Source organism: Aotus nancymaae, unplaced genomic scaffold (genome assembly GCF_030222135.1).
Source record: "Aotus nancymaae isolate 86718 unplaced genomic scaffold, 86718_ANA_hifiasm-v0.15.2.pri h1tg000092l, whole genome shotgun sequence".
Taxonomy (NCBI): Eukaryota; Metazoa; Chordata; class Mammalia; order Primates; family Aotidae; genus Aotus; species Aotus nancymaae.
This window is the reverse complement of record NW_026988507.1, coordinates 10,320,918-10,336,777: the sequence shown is the minus strand read 5'-3', so window position 1 is coordinate 10,336,777 and position 15,860 is coordinate 10,320,918. Positions and strand designations below refer to the sequence as shown.

General features: G+C 40.1%; 1 protein-coding gene and 1 long non-coding RNA gene across 2 annotated transcripts in view; one reads left to right on the top strand and one right to left on the bottom strand.

Moving 5' to 3' along the window:
- The window catches only part of LOC135271820 (uncharacterized), a 30,722-nt gene extending 24,993 nt beyond the window's left edge, over nucleotides 1–5,729 (top strand). Inside the window, exon 4 of the long non-coding RNA XR_010339955.1 lies at nucleotides 5,487–5,729. This is a non-coding gene — a long non-coding RNA (uncharacterized LOC135271820). The remainder of the gene's footprint in view (nucleotides 1–5,486) is intronic.
- SLC2A13 (solute carrier family 2 member 13) overlaps nucleotides 1–15,860 on the bottom strand; it is a 361,442-nt gene that overhangs the window by 23,835 nt on the left and 321,747 nt on the right. The window lies entirely within an intron of this gene.

Here is a 15,860-nt window from a genome sequence, read left to right as displayed (position 1 = left end):
TTAGTTCCTACCTCCTCACTCAAGGCCTGTATGGATGCTACCCATTCACCTGCCTGAAATATTCTTTCTTTCCTCTCAACTCCTTTTCATTTTCCTTTTATGTCATTATCATGTGGTGCTCTGTATAGTCATATATTAATATACTCCTCCTTCTGTTGTACTGAGATTTCATCCCAGGCAGTACAGCATGGCACAGGGGTTAACAGCACAGGGTCTAATGTCAGAACTGCATGAGTTTGTATCTCAGTTCTATCTCTTATCAACTTTGTAACTTTGGCCAAGTTACTTAACCTCTCTGTCTCAATTTTCTTGTAGAATAAGATTGAGTAATAGGACTATAAAGATTAAATAAGGGGATAACTGCTTGGCACATAAAAAATACAATTTATAATTACTTGCCAAAAGAATAGTCACCTTTCTATTTAAAAAAAAACCTCAATCTATTGTTCATCATAATACCCTATGTAGAGACAAATGTTGAATGATGAATGAAGCTTTCACATTTGCATTTGTTTAATTGTGAGTAGAAAACAGCATTAGATGTCCCTTGACCAATAATCCCCAATAATGAAATAGTCTTTCGAGTCATGAAGATCTTAAGAAAATAAGAAAGGAAGAAAAAAGGCAGGAAGGCAGTAAGGAGGCTCCTGTAGGGAGCAATACTTACAAACAATGAAACTAAAATTCACTGAACAGTTTCCTATTTACTCTTTTCATTATTATCACAATTCCTTGGGTGATCTCCTTCTTTGGCCATGGTAAGTAGGACATTTTAGAGTGGACTCTGTGCTTGCCCGGATGAAGCTTTTCACCATCTGGCTATGCACGTTTACATGCACAAAAAAGGCCGAGTAGCCTCTTGTCATCCTCATGCTGATTCTGGGAAGGCACTGCAGGCACTGACTTGGCAGAGTTACACACTTAGCAATACACAGATAGCTAATGACTGAGAATGTGACATCACACCTGACCTTCAAAATATAAACGGTAGAAATACCAACTACAAAATGAAAACGCAGATTTCAAACATTAGCACAAAATATCCTCATGCTTTCCTGACAACTGCTGGTTAAAGAACATAATGCTCCCAAGAAGGAGCAAAAATACTTTGACATCAGTGTGTGGGTTGGGATTAGAAAAAGTCATGCTCTCAGATGTGGCACCTCTTCACCACATCCTAGAGCAAAACCTGAAAAGGACTGCAATTATGGGAAGCTGCGCAGAGGGCGCTGCAGTGGACACAGCAGCAGAATTGCACGCAGTCAGGTGAAATATGTCTCATCGTGGCAGAGGGAGAGAACTAACCTTTACCAGCAGAATGACTAGACTAACACCTGACGCACTGACCAAATAAATCATCAGTTCCCCGTTCCAATCATGGAAGCACAGTACTCCCTTTAGTAATACCATCTAGAAATTAACAGCTCCGTTTGAAGGTGGAACAATGCTCCCCTGCCCACTCAACACCCACCAAACTAGTTCATACGTAGAGCTATTTCTGCCTTTTTAAATGTTACCTCTCCATCATCTATATATCTGTAGAGTTTTAAAACTAAGAAATAACCAAAGGAACTTAAGCAAATATACAACTGTTCTTGCCACAGTTAGCCATAAGTAGTATATTCCTTCCTTCCTACACAGGACATGCTGTCTATATTGCCCCTTTATTTTCTATGATGAAATAATTTGACTGCTCCAGCTTTATATATGGGAGTGGGGTAAAAGAAATAGGACCTGTGTTTAAAATACAAAACTTCCAACTTTATACATTCAGTCCTAATCACTGATAAATTTATGAAAGTTCATTCTCTTCCCGAAGTTTATAAAAGATCCAGATTTTTGGAACAGGGGAGAGCTTACTATAATTTGCATGACGCATCTACCATTGTTCTACTAGGTTTACTGCACAAGCTTGCTAATTCTTTATTGAAGAGTGCCAGTGAAGCACAATTTTATTTCCAGGTCCTGATACAGGACTGTGATTTTTCTGTCTAAGGTCCCTAAGCTATCACTTTACAATATAGATATCCCTGTAAAAGTTAATCCTAATAGTTCTTTATTGATAGAAATTTATGATAATAATTACACAGTTACAATTTGAGGGTAGTGGTGAAAAGGTACCTAGGAAAGCATAGAGTATGTCTCCAGGATAGGACACCTTCACCTTATCCGAGGAGAACTAGAGAGCAAAATCTGAATTCCCAATCAGAGAATTACGATGATGTAGATTTCCTATAAGCAACCCAAGTTATAAGAAATTCTAAATTTTGGGCATTCCATCAAAGCAACTAGGAAAACTTACTGGTATAAACTTGGCCCTTTACTTCCCAGATACTTTCAATTATTGCTCAGTAGGCATATTTCCTATTTAATAATCTAACATGAAATAAACATGTCAAGGGTGGCAACCTAGCATTTAAACTCTAATAACATTTCTGTGGTTTTGAACAATTTTAGAAACATATGGCTCCCTAGCTTGCAGCGTGCAGACCATGTTGAAAATCTTGCTTTTTAATGATTTCCCATTGTCTAGTCCTTTTTTTTCTTTTTGTAATTTTCCTGCAGAGGATTGTCATTTAGAGGCAAGATGAAAAAGCTATTCTTTTGTCAATTACTATTATTTTCTAATAAATCCTTATTAAGACAGTTAAATCACGGACATGGGTAAATTTCAAAAGCATTAGAAACTTGGAGCAAAAAGCCACTTTTTTTCCTGAATAAAATGTTATTTATCTATACATCATTGCACCTAAACTCCTTATCAGTATATCGGCTACCTTATGCACCCTGAGTATGAAAAACAGATGAATGGAATATAGACAGACACAAATGAAAACAATGATAACATTTAAAGGTTGTGAGACTATAGTGATAGTAGTACAGTCTCTAATTCTGGTAACAACTTAAATTGGTATAATCTCCTTTTGGAAAGAAATTTGGCAATTTGGACATTAGAATACACATCCCTTCTGTCCCAGTCTGATATCCAAAGTGTATCTTTAGGAAATCACCTAAATGGGAAATTATATGCTTAACAATGTACTTTTCTCTGTACTTTCATTTAACACAAGATTAACATAGATAATTAGAAACCATAAAAGTCTCCCACAGTGGAAGGGTAGTTAATGCAATTAAGGTACAACAACTGAATAAAAAAGCAGCCATTGAAATAATTATTGTAAAGGAAACTGGGCCAAAACCACAAAGGTTGGTCTGGATAGAGGACTGTTGGAAATGAAGTCTTAGGTAACGTAGGTTACTTTCATTTTGGCACCAAACTGGCCAACAAGCAATGCAATAAGTGTATGCAAAATCCAGGACATGAGGATGTGGTAGTGGCCTACTTCTCTCCCTCCAGTTCCTCCTATGTTCCTGAAGTTCTGTGGTCAGTGTGAAAGTAACAGGCTGCCGGGTCAGAGGAGCCCTGAACTCTGCCCTGGGGAGGGTCCACACTGGCATTTGAGTGGTCTAAGAAAATGTTTCAACTCTATTAATTCATAAGCAAATACTTTGAAATTCTTTCTCTTACTGAGGCCTCAGATCCAAAGCAAGCAAGGCCATGGCCTACTTTATAAAGTCTACCTGGAAACGCAAAATGTCACAAAGTTGGCAGTGGAGAAGATATCAAACTACAAATACTGCCTAGAGAATAAGTTATATGGATAAGAGTGACTGGAAATATAAAAAATTAAGGGAGGAGAAGGTCATTTATTAATGATTGTTTTCACAGTTGAACTTAACCAGGTTGTGTGTCTCTTATTCAAAGTACTTAAGACCAGAAGCGTTTTGGATTTCAGATTTTGGAATATTTGCATTATACTTACTGGTTGAGCATCCCTAATCCAAAATCCAAAATGCTTCAGTGAGCATTTCTTTTGAGCATCATGTCAGCACTCGGAAAGTTGGAATTTTGGAGCATTTTGGATTTTGGATTTTTGGATCAGGAATACTCAAACTGTAGTTGTTACAATATTAGTTTGAGAAGATGGGACAAAGTATAGTGACTCATAGACGCTAATGTTGGGCCTTTTTCCATACTGTTGCTCCCCTCTACAATGTTTCCCGTAATAAAGTCAGGCATTCCAGTAATTAGCCGTTCTCCTGCTTCAGCTGGCACTGAAAGAAAGGGAATTACACATCATCTCCGTTGTGTGCTTCCTTCATACTGACCAAAGGCCTCAAAATGCTGGTTTCCATATTTATACTACACAGTCACTACACTGCTCCCCCGCTTAGGAGCAGGAGGGCCTGCCTCTGCCGACAGCTGATGGGCCCCCTCGCCACCAAGCACAAGTGGTAGTGCTCTCCCCCAAAACCTGCCTGCCTGGCCATTACTATGTGTGACACAAAGGCCACCAATAGCGTGGCCAGTGCTCTAGGAGGTAGCTTGGCAAGGAGTAGGTGCTTTATACCAGAGAATGATGTGGCATACAGTTTATATTCTCTGAGGATATCTGAAGAGGATAGAGTGACACAGAAGTGGAAAGACAGAGCCAGTGAGCAGAAGCCAGTAAGCAGAGGCCATACTGTAATAGAAGCCATGAGGTAAAGAAGGGTCACAGAGTTGACAGTGACTGGGGAAAATAGAGAAGAGAAACCAAGCACAGACTGCTGCCAGTCTGCTGAGCCGTAATCTAGATTTCCATGAGTTTGGGATGGATGAAGTTGAGACATTTTTCTTTTTTTTTTTTTTACCTTTCCTATGTGCCTTTATTATAAAACTTTCATTAACTGAGGAAATCAAGCATGTCTCTTTTCTGCCTAACATGAAAAGTTGTAACAAAGTGATGGCTAGGTTCTAAGACAGTGATTACTGATCCTGATTTTGAATTAATAAAACCCCACAGGTTTTTCTATGTTGGCTGTACAACTCCATTCCTATTTTTTCCCCCAATTTTTTATAGATATGGCATAAAAAACTAAGATGACTTTTCTCCATATTCCATTGCTGTGGAAGGTAATATATTAATACTTATTCCAACTACGCTGTACTATACTGCTCATATTTTATGAAATTCCTTTTGGAATCATATTCAGAATCTGCTTGTCACTCAAAAAAAAACAACCTTATTTTTTCCTATTCTACTCATGGTTCACTTTCCCTTCTTCCCTCTTCATTTCTTGCCATAATGAGCCAATTATATGAGGGACTCTGGGTGAAAAGGAGGGACTGGACTAAACTGAGTAAAGGTAGGAAAACAGTCAGATGAAATAATAGCAACAAACTCAGGATAATTTCATTTGTATGTTTTGACTCGAGTTATGAGAAATAAAATATTATAATTAGATAAAGGTCATCAAATTATAGAAATCTACATCGGAGAAGTGATACAGAAGGGACGTGCTGGGAAGGGAAGAGTGTGGTCCCTTTAAACGATATGGAAGGGAAGTGCTGGGTAAAGCAGGGTGTGGTCCCTGGCTAGGGCTCCACCCCTGGCCTGTGCCCATGGACCTAGGTGAGGACAGACATTTGTTCTTTTTCCTAGCCAAATGTTCTACTTCCCAAGACCACCTTGGCCTGCCACAGCCCCTTCCTGTGCCTATAAAAAACCACAAGACCCTAGAAGGCAGACGCACAGGTGGCTGGACATCGAGAGAAGGACATCAGTGGAGGAACACACAGGTGGCTGGCCATCAAGAGGAAAGCAGCGACAGGCACCGGCACTGCCGGCAGGGCCACCGACTGGCAGAACAACATGCAGTTTGGCTGTGGCAGTTGCAGGACGGCCCAGGCCACTGAATAAATAAAACCTGCTCAATAAAACCTTGCAATCATTCTCCAAGCCCACGTGTGAGCCGATTCTTCCAGTACACCAAGGCAAGAAACCCAGGATACAGAAAGCTCTCTGTCCTTTCTTTAAGGCATGGGTCTAATTGAGTTGACTAACGGTAGCCACCTATGAATGGCTAGATTAAATGAGCACGCTGTTACGCACGCCCACTGGAGCTTCAGCCATAAACATTCACCCCGACGCTGCTATGGGGTTGGAAACCCACAGCCTGCCCGTCTGTATGCTCCCCTAGAGGTTTGAGCAGCAGGGCATTGAGGAAAGCCACACCTTCATCGTATGTCCTGCAAGGGAGACAAGGGAATCTTTCCCATTTTAGAAGGTTGGAGAACACTGCATCCAACATACTCATTTTATAGGTAGCACAATTGAAGTCCAGTGAGGTTGAATGACTTACCAAAGTTTCAGAGAAAACTGTAAGTAAAACTAGTCTTCAGTAGCACTCCGCTCACGGGCCACCCAGCTGAGGGGCTAGTGGGCACTGAGATCCAACTTATGCCAGCCCTTGGGGGCCAGCCATAGGGATGACTCTTCCTGGGGGAAAGTGTCTCATATTCTAGTTGTCACAAAAGCATATTACAGGGAGAAAGTTATTTCTTTGCAACAGTGCACTCATGTGAGGACCACTCATAACCCTGTTTTAAAGAAATAACTTTATCCCTGTGATAAGTTATATTAATTTTATATTGTGTTATTTTGGTTTAAAAATGGTTTATCATTAAATAGTTATTATTAAAGTATTATTACATTAAATTATTAAATCAGTGGCAACCAGTAAAATAGACTCTATTGAACTCACTGTCTTCATTCATTTCTTCCCTCATTTATTTGACACGTGAGTCTATACGTTGCCCCAGGTGTTAGACATCCTTTAAGATACCAAAACAAGTGGCTATCAAATACCAATGATTGAAAAACAGCAAGTCTGCAACACAAAACCATTTAGCAACATCTGTAGGGGTATAGGAGGAGTTTAAGTTGGCAGGGCTTCCAAGAAAACTCATTTGTATCAGTTTGGGGGTTAATTTTTAGGTTAAGAATTTAATAATGAGGAAGGGAAATGTCTGAAAAACCATGAATTGCAGGAAAAAGAACCAGGGAGTGAGAACGAAGACATAGGTAATACGTACCTTCGTGACAACTAGAATACGAGACACTTTCCCCCAGGAAGAGTCATCCCTACGGTTGGCCCCCAAGGGCTGGCATAAGTTGGATCTCAGTGTCCACAAGCTCTCAGTTTGTGGGCAGGTGGGCACTGAGGTGCTACTGGGTAGGTGCTACTGAAGACTGGTTTTGCTTACAGTTTTGCTCTGAGACTTTGGCAAGTCATTCAACCTCACTGGACCTCATTTGTGTTACCTATAAAATGAACATATTGGATGCAGTGTTCTCAAATATCCTTCTGAAATAGGAAAGACTGCTTAACACTGCCATCTTATTGTGGCATCCTTCCCAAGTTCCAGTTCAGAGAACTGATGTTTTTCCATGCTTAAGGGTTTACCCGATTGCCTGAGTGGGTTGGCTCGCATAGGACCCCGGTTTATTTTAGGGGCTTTTATGACCCTCAGTAGATAGTAAACTTCAGTGAGAACACCATACTTACTATCTCCTTTTTCCTTCTCTAGGCCTCATAGGCTAGTACTTGGCATAACATTTTACACACAGTCAATAGCTCAATAAATGTAATGTAAATGCAAATGTCAATTAAAACAAAACACTTTTTTTTTTTTTGCTTCCCATTCGGCTGATCTTTTGTCGTCTGACAATTTCTTCACTACATTGTAAGCCTCAGAGAAGACACATATTTGCTGTCGAAATTTCTTGAACTCTAAGAAATCTGTGTCTATTTAATTTAAAACATGCCTGCCTGTGGTGGTAAAAGGAGAGACACATTTCTTTACCATAAGTGTTGAAAAATCCATCTGCATCATCCTAAGGTTTAAAAATTTGAAACTAAACCAGTATTCTGATTTTATTTTCTTTCCACTGCAAGAGTGCCTGCACAGTATCTGCAGGTGCCTGAGAATGAATGCAAGCTGATTTATCACTGTGGGCTATCGTGATGCAAACAATGGCATACTTTGTTTGATTCTTTTCAATCCATTCTACAGCTGTTTTCCATCAAATATAAGTTCTTTATGAAAGTTGTGCTCCCAACAGAAATGTCCTTGAGTAGATGTAACTTCCTCATTTGATGAAATTGACTAATGTTTGTATAGGGCCTTACCATAAACAAAACACAGTTCACATATATTAATTCATTTAATTCTGATGACCATTCAAATTCCCATTTTGCAAAGGAGACAAGTCTTTTTTAAGTATAGTGACTTTCCCAAGATTACACAGTGGCGGCAGTGTTTCAAATCCAGTATTCTGTTTCTTTCTCCTTCAACGTAATCATCCTACTGGTTCAGATATATATGGAAACCTCTCTTGAGGTGCATTTTTTTTATGGAATTCGAATGGAAAAAGAGATGAAATGAAAACCGCTTGAAATCTCCCCTAAGTTAGCATTCTTTTTAATAACAGCAGTGAAGTAAGCCCCTGAAATCTCATCCAGAAATGAGTAGAATAAAATGCTTCTCGAAGAGCATTAGGAATTAAAATGAGCGGCATCTTGGTAGGTCTGAGCCTCTGTGTCCTCTATATTCTTTTTGGTATCCATTTTGCCCCAAAAGCACAAAACAATAATTAGAACAGAAAGGATGCCTGCATGAGCTGGAAGTTAAAATATCATATAACAATCTCAATAACTAGATAACTCATTTGAGAGCAGTGATGTCAATCCTACAAATGTATTACAAGGAGAACAGTCATTCTAATGCAATAAGATGGCAGTGTTAAGCAGTCTTTTAATAATACATACACGAAAACACAGAGCTACATAATGATTTTCTCTGATACAGTCATGTCAGTAAGGAACTAAATTAAAAAAAAAAAAAAATTCCCCTAGAAGCTGCTTAGAGAGTGAAAATACATACGGAGTGTCTCAAAAATTACTTAAAATAGAACTTGTGCCAATAGTTACTGACATATAAGAACTTTGTAAATAATGAGGAGATGGAAAGTCATTATAATAAAACTAAACTGTAAGGCAGTTTCACATTATTTCATCTCAAATTACTGCTAAAGTGAAAACATAATAGCTTCACAGATTAAGCATTTTAACTGCAATTGCCTTTTTTTCTCACTTCCTGATTTGTATAGAAAGTTCTGAAGCACCTTACTATCAGCAATGGAGCAAAACTATAAAACTGAGAAAAATCTATTTCAATCCTTCCAAATCAAAGATGAGTTTTCTACCATTTGGGTAAGTGAATAGCTTAACAGGTCTATTAAAATTCACTCTATCCTCCCTTCTAATCTGTTCCTGGCACTAGAGCAAAGAAAATCATGTCACACCTACTGTCACACCCACTGTCACACCCAGCCTCCTAAACAGAGCCTGGTTCCCACTGGGGGTGCCCCGCACAGTCTGGCCTGCCCCTCTCCAGCCTTCCACAGCACCTCCTCCACATCACCTGCCACTGTCACCACTATGCCCCTGGGGCTGGTACAATGGCATGCACACAGTTGGGGCTCAATATACATTTGTTTAGAATCATTTTCACCATTTGATGAATGTAACAAAATATTGTCTCACAGTTTTGAAGCTTCCTTATTTTCAAAGTGATTTTATGTAAGGAGAGAAGGAATTAGTAATTCAATTTATCCTTTATTCTTGATATGACTTTCTAAATTATAATCCAGAGCAAGTTTTGAAAGTTGTATTTTAATACCATAGTTATTTCCAACACATACAAACACATACACAGGCATACAACATAAAAGAGATACTAGTAGACATTTGTCGTGTTTCTCTCTAGAATAGGTGGAAAGGACATGCTAGCAATGGACAAAAGTTAGTGGGTGGGCTTGCATAGGACCCTGACATATCCCGAAGAAAGGGATTTAGCACATTTGCCTGATTTGCAGAGGTGTCTAGGAGATCAGCTTTAACACCTGGTAATATGTGATATTCTGAATAACTAAGAAATGGATAATCTTGAGTTATAGTGTTTTGTGAATACAGGAACTGGAAATTACCCAATGTCTAGGCTCTATCTTGGATTCTAGATGGGCTTGTACTTGGTGGGGTCAAAGTAACTATAGTTATGGAACTATGCCTAGAAATAAGATCAAATCTTAGGACATAAAGACAAAAATCTTAGGAGAAAGCATATTTTAACTTAAGGAAGTCTTGCTATGCTTTGATTATAAAGTAATGGGCAGTCTGCTATTGAGAAACCTTCGTGTTTACCTTGTTTCTTGTGTAGAAGATTCCCCAGTGATATGGTTTGGCTGTGTCCCCACCCAAATCTCAACTTGAATTGTATCTCCCAGAATTCCCACGTTGTAGGAGGTACCCAGGGGGAACTGCATCACGGGGGTTGCCAGTCTTTCCTATGCTATTCCTGTAATAGTGAGTAAGTCTCAAGAGATCTGATGGGTTTATCAGGGGTTTCTGCTTTTGCTTCCTCCTCATTTTTCTCTTGCCACCACCATGTAAGAAGTGCCTTTTGCCTCCCATCCTGATTCTGAGGACTCCCCAGCCATGTGGAACCATTAAGTCCAATTAAACCTCTTTTTCTTCCCAGACTCAGGTATATCTTTATCAGCAGCATGAAAATGGACTAATATAGTAAATTGGTATAAGTAGAGTGGGACATTGCTTAAAAGATACCTAAAAATATAGAATTGGCTTTGGAACAGGGTAACAGACAAAGGTTGGAACAGTTTGGAAGGCTCAAAAGAAGAAAGGAAAATGGGGGAAATTTTGGAACCTCCAAAAAACATGGGAATGGCTTTGAAAAAACTGCAGATAGTGATATGACCAATAAGGTCCAGGCTGAGCTGGTCTCAGATGGAGATGAGGAATTTGTTGAGAAATGGAGCAAAGGTGACTCTTGTTATGTTTTAGCAGAGACTGGCAGCATTTTGCCCAGCCCTAGAGATCTGTGGAACTTTGAACTTGAAAGAGATGATTCAGGGTATCTGGCAGAAGAAATTTGTAAGCAGCAAGGCATTCAAAAGATGACTTGGGTGCCGTTAAAAGCATTCTGTTTTAAAAGGGAAACAGAGCATAAAGAGAATTGGCAGCCTGACCATGCAGTAGAAAAGAGAAACCCAGAGAAATTCAAGCCTGCTGCAGAAATTTGCGTAAGTAGCAAGGAGCCTAATGTTAATCCCCAAGACCGTGGGGAAAATGTCTCCAGGCCATGTCAGAGACCTTCACAGCAGCACCCCCCATCACAGGCCTGGAGGCCCAGGAGTGGTTTCGTGGGCCAGGCCCAGGATCCCCCTGCTGTGTGTGGCCTAGGGAGTTGGTGCTGTGTCCCAGCAGCTCCAGCCACAGCTGAAAGGGACCAACGTAGAGCTCGAGCTGTGGCTTCAGAGAGTGGAAGCCCCAAGTCTTGGCAGCTTCCACGTGATGTTGAGCCTGTGGGTGCACAGAAGTCAAGAATAAAGGTTTGGGAACCACCGCCTAGGTTTCAGATGTATGGAAACGCCTGGATGCCCAGGCAAAAGTTTGTTGCGGGTGTAGGGCTCTCATGAAGAACTTCTGCTAGGGCAGTGCAGAAGGGAAATGTGGGGTTGGAGCCTCTACACAGAGTCCCTACTGGGGCACTGCCTCGTAGAGCTGTGAGTAGAGGGCCACCATCCTCCAGACCCCAGAATGGTAGATGCACTGACGGCTTGCGCCACATGCCTGGAAAATCTGCAGACACTCAGTGCCAACCTGTGAAAGCAGCCGGGAGGGAGGCTGTACCCTGCAAAGTCACAGGGCAGAGCTGCCCAAGACCATGGGAACCCACCTCTTGCATCAGCGTGACCTGGATGTGAGACCTGGAATCAAAGGAGATCATTTTGGAGCTCTAAAATTTGACTGCCCTGCTGGATTTTGGACTCGCATGGGGCCTGTAACCACTGTGTTGTGGCCAATTTCTCCCATTTGGAACAGCTGTATTTACCCACTGCCTGTACCCTCATTGTACCTAGGAAGTAACTACCTTGCTTTTTATTTTACAGGCTCATAGACAGAAAGATTTCTTTGTCTTAGATGAGCCTTTGGACTGTGGACTTTTGGGTTAATGCTGAAATGAGTTAAGACTTTGGGGGACTATCAGGAAGGCATGATTGGTTCTGAAATGTGAGGACATGAGATTTGGAGGCGCCAGGGGCAGAATGATATGGTTTGGCTGTGTCCCCACCAAATCTCAACTTGAAATGTATCTCCTGGAATTCCCATGTATTGTGGGAGGTACCTAGGGGGAGGTAATTAAATCATAGGGGCTTGTCTTTCCCATGCTATTCTCATGATAGTGAATAAGTCTGACGAGATCTGAAGGGTTTATCAGGGGTTTCCGCTTTTGCTTCCTCCTCATTTTTCTCTTGCCCCTGACATGTAAGAAGTGTCTTTCGCCTCCTGCCATGATTCTGAGGCCTCCCCAGCCATGTGGAACTGTGAATCCAATTAAACCTCTTTCTCTTCCCAGTTTTGAATATGTCTTTATCAGCAGCATGAAAACAGACTAATACACCCAGAAAGGTCTCTGGGGCTGGTCATGTGTTCTAACTTATAAGGGAAGGGGTTACAAGGCATCTAGAGTGCATTCAAAATAGGTCCTTGCATATAAAGCACAGGAGAGCATGATATTCAGCCCTGGAGCTTAGGACAGTCAATCCATCTGGCTGCCTTGACCACAGCACAGAAAATCAAGTCATAAACTTTTAGGAATTGGGGAAACATCAGACAGAGAGTATTAAATCTGGGCTCAGCCTTGGTGAGTGAATCATTCTTTGTACTATCTTTACTCAAGGGTTAAGTGGTCTATATCTAAATCCGCTCTCTCCTATAACAGGTACAATGACTGTTTCCTCTGTGAGACAGAACTCATAGAATTGAGATTTTAGTAAATGAACTATTTTGAGCTAGTTCTTTGTCCACTTGCCTTTGTTCTTGGCATAGTGATCATAATAGCCAGAACATTTTTTACACAAATCAGAGACATAGGCATATTTTCTGTGTGTGTGTGTGTGTGTGTGTTTTAAAGTAACACCGAGGTTCTGAAATGTAGTAAAACAACATAGTCTACCTAGCTGTTAAGGTAAATCTCTGTTCTATATATTAGGAGTGACTTAATCTGGTTAAAAGCTGCAGAGGAAATTAGATGGATTTGGGTACATAGCTAGTTTTATACGAAGGTTAACACACAAGCCTTGCAGCGTAGCAGACTCAGATTTGAATTCTGGCTTCACCACTTAGTACCTTCCAGCAGAAGCTTCCATCAAGTTACTTAACCTACCTGAGACATGATATTTTCATTTAAAAATGCTTTGCATGAAATGACATTGGTATTAAAGCAACAGTAATTATTGTTGTTATTATTAAAGATGTATGCATTCTGCCAGTCCCGAGGACAGAAAGGAATACTTTTTCTTCTATAAAGTTTACACAGTACAATATTCCCTGTGGATATAATGTGTTCTCTAAAGGAAAGAGAAATCCTTCATGTGGATTTCTGGGAGATTGTTTTTTCCTTCAGTTTACTTTATTTATCCCAGGCAGAGTATTTTCGTTAATCTTTTTCACATTTTGATATACTTTCTTGACTTCCTCTTTAGTCCCTATTGAAACAAGTTTTCTCTTCATACAATCACAAATAGCCTTATGCATTTCTATTCAGTAATGTAAGCATTATCTTTGGTAACATTAGGATAAATTTTAGCTTGCAAATGAATGAATAGCAAGGGTGAGAGACAAGAGAAGGTGTCTGTTAAGAAATGACATGATGTTAGGTGAATGGAAACAGTTGGGAGGCCTAGTTTTAATTTCCTCATTATCTAAAAATCAAAAGGCCAACTGCACCAAATTTACTGATAATTCACTTTTATTTGCTAGCCATGCATCAATCATGTAAAGAGCAGGATTGATGAAAAGAGCAGTATTATCACCTACAAAATGTACTTGGTACTAATGTAATATATAGTACTGCCAATTCTATTGTAGAAATTTGGCCAAGGAATGAGAATGTAGTAATTTATGAATTCCAAGCACAATTACATAATAATACAAATAATATTCTATTACTCATACTTGTTGGGGTATATAAATAAAAATTATTCTACCTCTAGGAGACTTATGTACAGTAGCTCACCTTTACATGTGAGGGATACATTCCAAGATCCTCATACCTAGTACCAAACCCTATAGATGCTTTGTCTTTTTCCTATACATATAAACCTACGAAAATGTTTAATTTGTAAGTTAGGCACAGTAAGGGATTAACAACAACTAATAATAATAAAATAAAAACAATTATAACAGTATGCCAGCATCACTACTCTTATGCTTTGGGGCCATTAGTAAGTAACATATAAGGGTTACTTGAGCACAAACAGAGTGATACTGCAACAGGAGATCTGATAACCGAGAAGACTACTAAATGATTAAGGTGCAGGTAGCTGAGACAGCATGGACATACTGGACAAAGGGACGATTCGTATCCCAGGTGGGAATGAGCAGAACGGCTTATGATTTCATCACACTTCTCAATGGTACACAATTTAAAACTTATGAATTGTTTATTTCTGAAATTTTCCATTTAACATGTTTGGACTGTGTTTGATTACAGGAAACTGAAACTATGGGAAAAGAAATGATGGAGAAGGGAGGACTACTGCACATCAAATGGACCAATCATGGCTTTCTGCATGTGTAAAACTTTAGGGAGTATCTAAAATTTTCCTAAAATATGCAAACTTGCAAGTTTAGGTCTGTAGTGATATAATGATGCTGATATTTTGATAAGCACAATTAACAGAATGCTGATTTGTATTGGAAAGTAGCTCAACAATCAAAGCTGCCCTGCAACCTAAATTTCCAGACTCAAACTTCAACTACTCATCTACGTGTAGCCATCTTATCACCATAAAATACTTTGATATGCCTCCTTAGGGTTCTAATACGTATTTAAAAATCTACTCTTTGTGTGTGTGTGTGTGTGTGTGTGTGTGTGTGTGTGTGTAAGGAAAATTGGGTTGATGCCACAGTTGTTTTACAGTTTGTTTTAACTTATTAAAGTCTTTCATACATACAAAGAAGTTATCTAGGTATACTTTAAAGAATGATAATAAGATAATCACCAATTTACTCACCAACCAGCTTAGGAACTATATCATTATCAGACTTTAGAAGCTCTCTGTGAACCACTTTCTGATTCGATACCCCCCCCTCCCCTGACCCCAGAGATAATTACTGTAAGGCCAGTTGCCTTGCCGGGAGCTCGGACATGCCCACCCCCCTCCACGCCTAGAAACCACGTCACCACTCCACGCCCACTTCTGCACTGAGCACGCAAATCTGCACTCAACACCAAACTCTGCACTCAGCACCTAGCCCGCCGTTAAACTCCCCCACGCCCACTTCTGCACTCAGCACACAAATCTGCACTCAACACTAGCTTCTGCACTCAGCACCTAGCCAACTGTTGAAGAATCCCACCAAAATTTAAAAGAAGCCCCGCCAGAACCTGCCCAATAGCATTTTGCCCCGTCCAGGTCCCACTCCCCCTAGGCAGCCCGCTCACCAGAAATCTCGCCTACTTGCCAATAGCAGCTTGCCCCGTCCATGTCCTGCTTCCCCACAACCAATCAAAACGCCTCCACTCCCTATAAAACCCCACGCCCAAGAGGAGTCAAGCGCGACTTCTCTGGCCCCTCCTGTCAGACTGCAGAACCTCGCCCAGGAGCCAATTAAATTTATTTATTTCAATAACTGGCCTCAGTTGCCTCAATCGAACCTCAGTTGCTTCATTTAAACCTTACAACAATTACCATCGTGAGTTTCATGTTATTTATATCCTTGTTTTTCTGTATAGGATATTTTCTATGCCTGTACTCCTAAAAATATGTATCACTCGGTTGTGTCTGTTTTTGAACTTAATGGAATATATGATTTATTTAATTACTTGTTTCATTTAGTATTATGCTTTTGAAATTCATTCAGGTTAATGACTTTAACTACAGTTT